Source organism: Athene noctua, chromosome 2, assembly GCF_965140245.1.
Source record: "Athene noctua chromosome 2, bAthNoc1.hap1.1, whole genome shotgun sequence".
Taxonomy (NCBI): domain Eukaryota; kingdom Metazoa; phylum Chordata; class Aves; order Strigiformes; family Strigidae; genus Athene; species Athene noctua.
In genome coordinates this window covers 158,383,020-158,390,946 of record NC_134038.1, presented here as the reverse complement: position 1 = coordinate 158,390,946, position 7,927 = coordinate 158,383,020, and positions in this window count along the sequence as shown.

The following is a 7,927-nucleotide window of genomic DNA, read 5'->3' as shown; positions in this document are numbered from 1 at the left end:
CACCTCTTGCAATCCCAACACTCTGGAATAGTTTAATCAACTCAGGTTGTACCTACTTCTGCTGTCTGCTCCTAACGAACATGTCATTGCTGAGCAGCAAAATGAACTCCCTGCCTCTCACCCTCCTCCTCCTCCTCCTCTTCAGGTAGGCTTCACACAGGTCCCTGCTGAACCCTGGAATGGCAATGCCTCTTCTCCTGAGGCTGCAACATCAGAGGTAGGTGAGTTCTCAGTGACCCTTCCTGCTTCCATCCTGATCTCTTTTCCACTGCTGCCACTCACTCTCCTCTCAGTATCTGTCCTGCTGACATCAGGCACCACTGCCCAAAGAGCTCGCCAGCAGCAGGAGAGAGAGAAGATTCAGCATCTGCTTTTGGCTACAGCCCAAAGCAACCACCCCATTTCTCTGGACCTCGCTTCTACCATTCATAAATAGACGTAGTCTTTTTATTGTATTTTTGAGACCTGGGAATGAATTTGAAGGAGTTATTGGTGCCAGTTATAGGCAATGCCATTGCATATGCATAGATTGAAGCTAGCTTTCAGATGATATGGAGCTAAACTGAAAACAGGCCCAGCCACATCTTTACTGGCCTCTGCCATGTTACTTTAGCTTATGTAATGACACCTCTGCAAGAATGCAAGCTGAAATAGAGCTTACAGTGGAGACACCCTATGAAAACTTGGGCCTGCTGCATTCAAAATCATTTGCCGCTTTGTATTTTGTAAAGCTATCCATAGGGCCGCTGCACTAGAGGGAATTAAAAATCCCAGGACTGACCCACGATTAATGAACAGAATCCCAGATTTGAATGACTGCTCTCCCAGGTCTTCTATGCAACTTGTAGCAAGCTCTTGCGAATGAGCATTTTAAAACTGATTGCCTAACTTTAGCTACGCCAATAAAGTTGGTCTGTTTGCCAGAGCCACTGAGTTTGGTTGCTGTATTTAAGCTGTATAATGACCATGGTTTCTCAGTATCACTGAAAAATCAGCCTGCTGTTTTCCTTTTATGTTACTGAATTGATATAGCTGAGTATAATTAGAAATTCAGTAAACCTTGCTCTCTTTTTGTTCCAGTGAAATTTGCTGTGAGAAATCTTATATAAGCCTATAGAGCCTAAATGAATATCAAGTATAAGTCCAGGAATAGGATTTTTTGTGTGTGTTTAACTGTAAAATGCAGCTATGGGTATTAACCTAATTCACCAAAGGCATCAATACGCACATCCATTACATTTTGTATAACGCTTATCTTCCGTTTGAGGTTCTCCAAGATCAAAGAGTTTTTGATCAATTGAAACTTCCCCTGAGCCTTGCCTTCACACCAATATTTTCTCTTCTTCCAAGAATTGTCTTTCAGTCTTTGAAGTTAACCTGAACATTTTCTGTCATGTTCTGAGTGGTATCATTCGTGATTCTCAAAGGTAAAGCTCATGGGATAAAACAGACAGAAGACAGAGATAAAGGAGGTATGGGAGGATAAGAGGGAGTAAAAAGAAAGACACTGATAACTGGAATAGAGAAATAAGAGTGAACAAAAGTGCAAAAGTCTACTACCAAATTCCATAAGAGAAAGAAAATATCAGAGGGGAAATGTTTGGTAGTGAAAAATAACCAGAAAATCAATGCAAAATGTTCAGCAACAGTTTTGCTGGTTTGTTTGTTTGGGTTTGGGTTTTTTAATAGGAATTCTTATTTGGCCTTTAAAAAAGTTTAGGATTAAAAACGGAAAAAAAACCAAAACAACACTGGATGACATGAAAAAGAAAGATTATTAAAGAAAGACAAAAGATAATGGAGAAAAGGAAAAAAGAGAATGTGTATGGTGACTTTCATTGCTTTTTAGTGATAGAAATGAAAGGGCTGAGGAAGTTACAAAGAGAGACATCTGCCTTTATTTATAAAAGGCATGATTACTACACAACTTAGCTCTAATGGCTTTTGGACTCTTCAGGTTTTCATAGCTAAAATGCTCACTACTCAATACTTATGCAGATTACAATATCATAAAGTAATTGCAGCAGAATCTGTGATTGCTGTGTAACAATAATCGAGCAACTTTTTTACATGTCATTTAAAATGCAAAACCATAATATTAATATTTATTAACATTAACGTGCTATTAGTATGTATAATATTAATATTTAACATAATGCAGAAACTTAGTACTTTTCTGAGGTAAGTTTATTGTTTTTCAGCTTCTGTTTCAAACAAAATTCCTTCCCTGGGTATATTTAACAGCTGTGCAGATGTCACTGTTTTCTTGTCTGACTGTGCTAGACCCAGCACTAGAGACAGCGTTCATAACCAAGTGGAGAAAGCTTCGAGCTGCTCATGAAAAGGAAAAGTAGGAATAGCTCCACAGACCAACAGCATCTATCTTGTTCTGCAGAGGAACTGCTTTTGCCATTCCTGGCTTTGATCCCATTTCCCAGAGCTGGAGTGGGGTTGGAGAGCTGCAGGTTCATTGCTGGGCAGGGGAGGTGGGACAAGGTGCCTTGTCCAAGCTATTTCTCTATACTCCGTCTACATTAAACTTTTGCTGGCAGTTGTTTACCTTATCTCCCAGTAACTGCTGGCAAAATGGGGGTCAGAAAACATGGCCAGCTCACTGACAGCTGCAGGATGGAGAACAACCTCAGTTCATAAAGGAGCTGAGTCTCCCCTGAAACACCTTTCTGCATTTAGTAAGCTCTGCACAGCCTGTGGTGTTTAAGTTCATAAATATTTGCTTTGCATCAACATTTAAACATAGGAGGTAGTGAGCAGATCCTGCTGCTATATTCAGTATTAAAAGGTCTGTGATTAAATTTAAATACCAGCTCCCTGCTTCTGTGTCGGGCTGGGAGCATGCTACGGTTCAGGCAAGGAGACAATTATGTGTTACTTCAACATGTACCGTTCTCTGCGCTGCCTCCATCTACCAGTACATTGCTTGCTAATGAATATAATACATTTCTCCTCTGACTCACTGTATTTTTCCAAATGATTTCAGTACTGAGGGTTTCTCTATTTTTTATATTTTTTTTCTCAGAGCAAATCCTGTAGACCTAGTAAGGCAACAAGCGAGAGGGGAGAAATTAGCTCATGCAGGCTTTGAAAAGGAATTTATCTATTTCAATTTCTGGTAGTATTTTTAACAGCACATCCATACCTAACTTCTGTTTAAAACAAGAGGGGCCAGAAACCTATGTGCTTTTGGAAATCTCGCTTGCATTCATCTTTAGATATCAAATATACTTTTATAACTTTAGATATAAAAAATATGATACTTAAGACTTTCAGGGCCTCTTGTAGTTTCACTTACAAAAATAGTACCTCCTCACATGATGCAGGGTTTGTACCCTAAAAGTGAGGGTTTGGAGCCTAAAAGAGGAGGGTTGAGAGCATAAAAAGGAAGGTTTGTACCCTAAAAATGACAGTTTAGAGCATAAAAAGGAGGCTTTCAAGCTTAGAATCAAGTTTTGGCCCTTAAAATTAATAGGTTGGTACCTAAAAATGGGCATTCAGAGCATAGAAATAAGGCTTTCAAGCCTAGAATCAAAGTCTTGGCACCTAGAAGTGAGGGTATGTACCCTAAAAATGGGGGGTTAGAGCATAAAAAGAGGCTTTCAAGCCTTGAATCAAAGTTTTGGCTCCTAAAGTGAGAGGGTTTACCCTAAAAAATGCACAAAAAGAAGGTTTTCTGGTTTAGAGGCTCTCAAATAAACAAATAAACAGCAACCAAAAATTAAACTTATTATAAACACAACTAAGTAGCCTTCCACCACCATTCAACAGCAGGTTCAAATGCCCATGAGAGAACACCACTTCCTAGGATTTAACAGCAACCCAAACACTCCATCCCTCATCTAAGAGGTGAGGACTATCAACCTCGAGAACTTCTGAGGGCAGCATCCCAACCCAACTAACCTCAAGTAGTTTCCTTGGGCAACATCCGAACCCAGGTGAAAGTCTTCAAACAGCAACATGGTCCAAGAGAAGCTAACTCAAAATGGTTCCCCCAAGGGACTCGACTTAAACCTGAGCCGAATCTGATCTGTGGTCAATAGCGGCTCCCATTGGCCAAAGACCCCAATTACCGTGAAGCCCTGAGAACAAAGGCACCAAAAGGAAATCAATCAGCAGCCAAGAAGCCCTGTTTTCATTGGGCAGGTGCACTTGCCACACTTTCAAGCCTAGAATCAAATTTTAGGCTACAAACCTTAAAAGTGAGGGTTTGTACCCTAGAAGTGAAGGCTTGGAGAACAAAAAGGAGGCTTTCAAGCCCAGAATCAAAGTTTTGGTCCCTAAAAGTGAGGGGTTGGTACCTAAAAATGGGAATTCAGAACAAAAAAAGGAGGTTTTCAATCCTAGAATCAAAGTTTTGGCCCTAAAATTGAAAGGTTTTACCCTGAAGGTGAGGGTTTGGTACCTAAAAATTGCATTTTGTACCTAAAAATAAGGATTTGTACCCTAAAAATGAAGTTCTAGGACCTAAAAATGAGGGCTTAGAGCATAAAAAGGAGGCTTTCAGGCCTAGAATCAAAGCTTTGGACTCTAAAATTGAGGATTTGTACCCTAGAAGTCAGAATTGCACAAAATTATCACCGTAAGGTTTTGAGCTTCTGTCTTGTGAGAGTCTTACAAAATAAACAGAAGTGTTAACACGCCTAGTTAGTTGTAACTGATGTGGTGTTCCAGCTGTTGGTCTATTGTGGTACATCAGTGGCTTCGACTTGACCAGCTGATTGCTTTCTGTTAGATATTCTTTTTTAAAGGACTTTTGGTATTTTATACTTCATAGAAATACCGACTGCATGTGCTACAGGCACTATGCATTTGACTCCTTTATTGATTGTTTTTTCTCTGCCACACACCCTCAAGAGAAGTAAAGTCTTTTCAATCCGTCATGAGCTGCTGTGAAAATTTGCGTCACAGAACTTTGCACTTCCACTAGCAACACTCAGAGCTGAAAAGGCAACAGCTGTAAGGAGCACACTGCAACCAAAGGCTGCACTCATCATAAAGTCACTGAAGAATACTCTTACAAAGTTTCTGTGCTTTTTATTAAAAGGATCGTGTTTTCAAACTTGGAGCCATAAACATTAGGCACTTCAATGAAGCATCTTCAGGGCTGAATACCTACAGCACGCATAGAAACTTATATTTTCTCAGCACCTCTAAAATTCAATTCACCTGCAATTTGGCTGCACAAATACGCAGCGATACTCATAACCCAGGTTAAAAGCAGGACATTTCAAAACCCTCCAGCTTACTGGAATAGAAGCTGTGCTTGTTAAGATGCCATTATGGATCCCATTATTATCCCTTTACTCTTCCTCCCCCTCAACCAATCCACCATCTTTGGAACCACAGATGACATCCATTCTGGGCACCACTGACTACCACTGCCACATTCACAGCACAGATTTTACTTACCAAGAATTTAATGACACTCATTTTTGGTGCCTGGAATTTTGGAAGGTGGAAATGTCAAGGAAGGCAAACAAAAACAACAGCTACCACGTATCCTTCTGACCACCTCCCCAGTGTGAAGCAGCTGCGGCCCTAGTGTCTCTAATTCAGTTAATACGTAATGGTTTGTAAAAATCACTGTCAAAACCTAACAGGAAAAAATCTGTAGGGGTCTTTAACGCCTACTTTTATTTAAATTCTCAAAGTCTTAAGAAGGAATGAACCTAAGATGGGAGTTACAGTAATAACTATTTTCACATAAAAAAATTGAGAAGTCATTACGAAACAGGAATCACTTGACTTTACATGACCTTTATAAGGGAGGTATTGCTTTGAAAAAAATTTTAAAACTGATATATGAATCACTCTGTTAGAGGTTAGGATATTTTTACTGTTTATTTAAACAGAAGTAAACTGAGAACAGATCCAAGTTCTGAACTAATGGAGACAAATGATGGCGATTGAGTCACTTAAAGAGCAAGTGAAAATTTCTAGATCATTAGAGACCAGTTTAAGAAATATTGACTTGCAGTTCCTCCTCACTGTGTTAGTTTCTGACTGAAAATGGTTTCATTTTGAAACTCAGAGTAATGCATAACTTGACAACAAAAATAAGGTGGAAGAACATAAAATATCTCTATTTCTACATTCTTCATTTGGACAACAGCTTTTCTGGAAATTTCTGGAGTAGGGTGTACTCTGCTGGCAAGCAAAAAACAGTAGTCTTGAGCTACTGAAAATAAATCCCAGTTGCATTTCCAATCTTAAATGATGTTATTTGGGGTATTTTAAATCAAATAGGAAGTTTTTCAAGTTTATGTCAAAAAGTAGCAGTATTTAGCATCTCAAGCAAGCATGTTTGCACCAGCTGACCAGCTTGTGTATATAGAACCTCTTTTGTGGTGGAGCTTGGCTACATGGATTCATGACATTGTCAGACATTGACCAACAAGGTTGATGTTAAGTATTAAGCAAAACCAAGACTGTCCATGTGGAAAACTAAGTTCCACTTAGCATTATATTCACTTACATGTTCTGAAGTTTGGTAAATCTTCCAGTTTAGGCAGCCCATGAACTTGACAAGGTAATTAAAAAAAAAAAAAAAAAAAAAAGCCTGAGCAGTAAGTCCAGCATGCATTGTTTAGACCATCTTGGTAACCATTAGTCCCAATTTTATCATGTCATCTTACACAGCATGGAAACAAAAGCAGCAATCAGCATCATATTCTCCAGTCTAGCACCTGTGTGTGTTCAATCTACAACTTTATAGGTTGTGAATCAACCATTCACAGTGTGTACCATGAGGGTGTATGATGCATCTGTGTGATTTACTGATGTTAATGTTATTAGAACTATTTTCAAATGTTTTAATATGTTGTTCCTCAGGTATTAGTTGCCTTGGGAATCACTTGTATTATTTAACATTATTTTCCCTACTGGCATAGCATGGGTGGGGCTAGTGTTCTTTTTGACCATCAGTTTGATACTCTGATTTAACAAAATTGCCATGATATTAAACATAAGCAATCCTTCCCAAGCACACAGCCAAGCCTGTGTCAAAGGATCAAAGTTTATGCTATTTTGTGTCTTCAGCAGAAAAAAATAAAGCTAGCAGGAACCAAAAACTGATCTTCATGGTGACAAGGGGTGTGTACAGGGGCATAGTACTTAACCTGGATATAGTATCTGGGCCTGAACACTACCTGTAGCTCTTGACAAACCATTTAGTTTTGTTGTCTTGCCATATTGTATAACAATAAGAGTCCATGTGGTTCATACAGACAGGTGCACTAATAATAACGATAATGACAGCTGAGTTGGAATACCTTGTATCCAGAAATCAGTATATGAAAACAGAGGAAAATGAACACATTTTCAGCTTTTGGGGGTATTTTTGTATGTTTATTTCTAAAGGGGGGAGATGTGCTCTGGTAATATATTTAAACAGATGTCATTCTAAGCTGTCCCATATTTTAAACAAGTTTAGTGCTATCACTGAATTTCAAGGAGTGGAGGCATTGTTGCCTGTAATTATTGCTCATGCGCTTTTTGGAGCAGTAGGTTTTTCACATAATATTACTCGTATTCTCTTTATGCAGTCTTTTGGTTAGCAAAGAGATAAAAGTATTTGTTATCCAACAAAGTAGGCTAATTTGCAATGATGTGGGAGACATACTGTAAACTGCTGAACAAAAAAAGCAAACAAGATAACAAATAACTAAACGCATCAGTCACAAATAACACAATGTATTTGGTTTATTTTAGCAATAGCAATTTTAATTCCTTCATAACTGACTTGTAAATTAGATTCCTTTTTAAGAAAAAAAATGTACATAATCTGTTACTGTCTGGGTTTAGTACTTGGCTAGGAAAAAATGCCAGAGAATTAGGGTAAAACTGATTACTTACTCTACTGAGTGTAAGTCTAGCACTTTTCCCTTGCAACAGTGTGAAGGTACTTCTTATT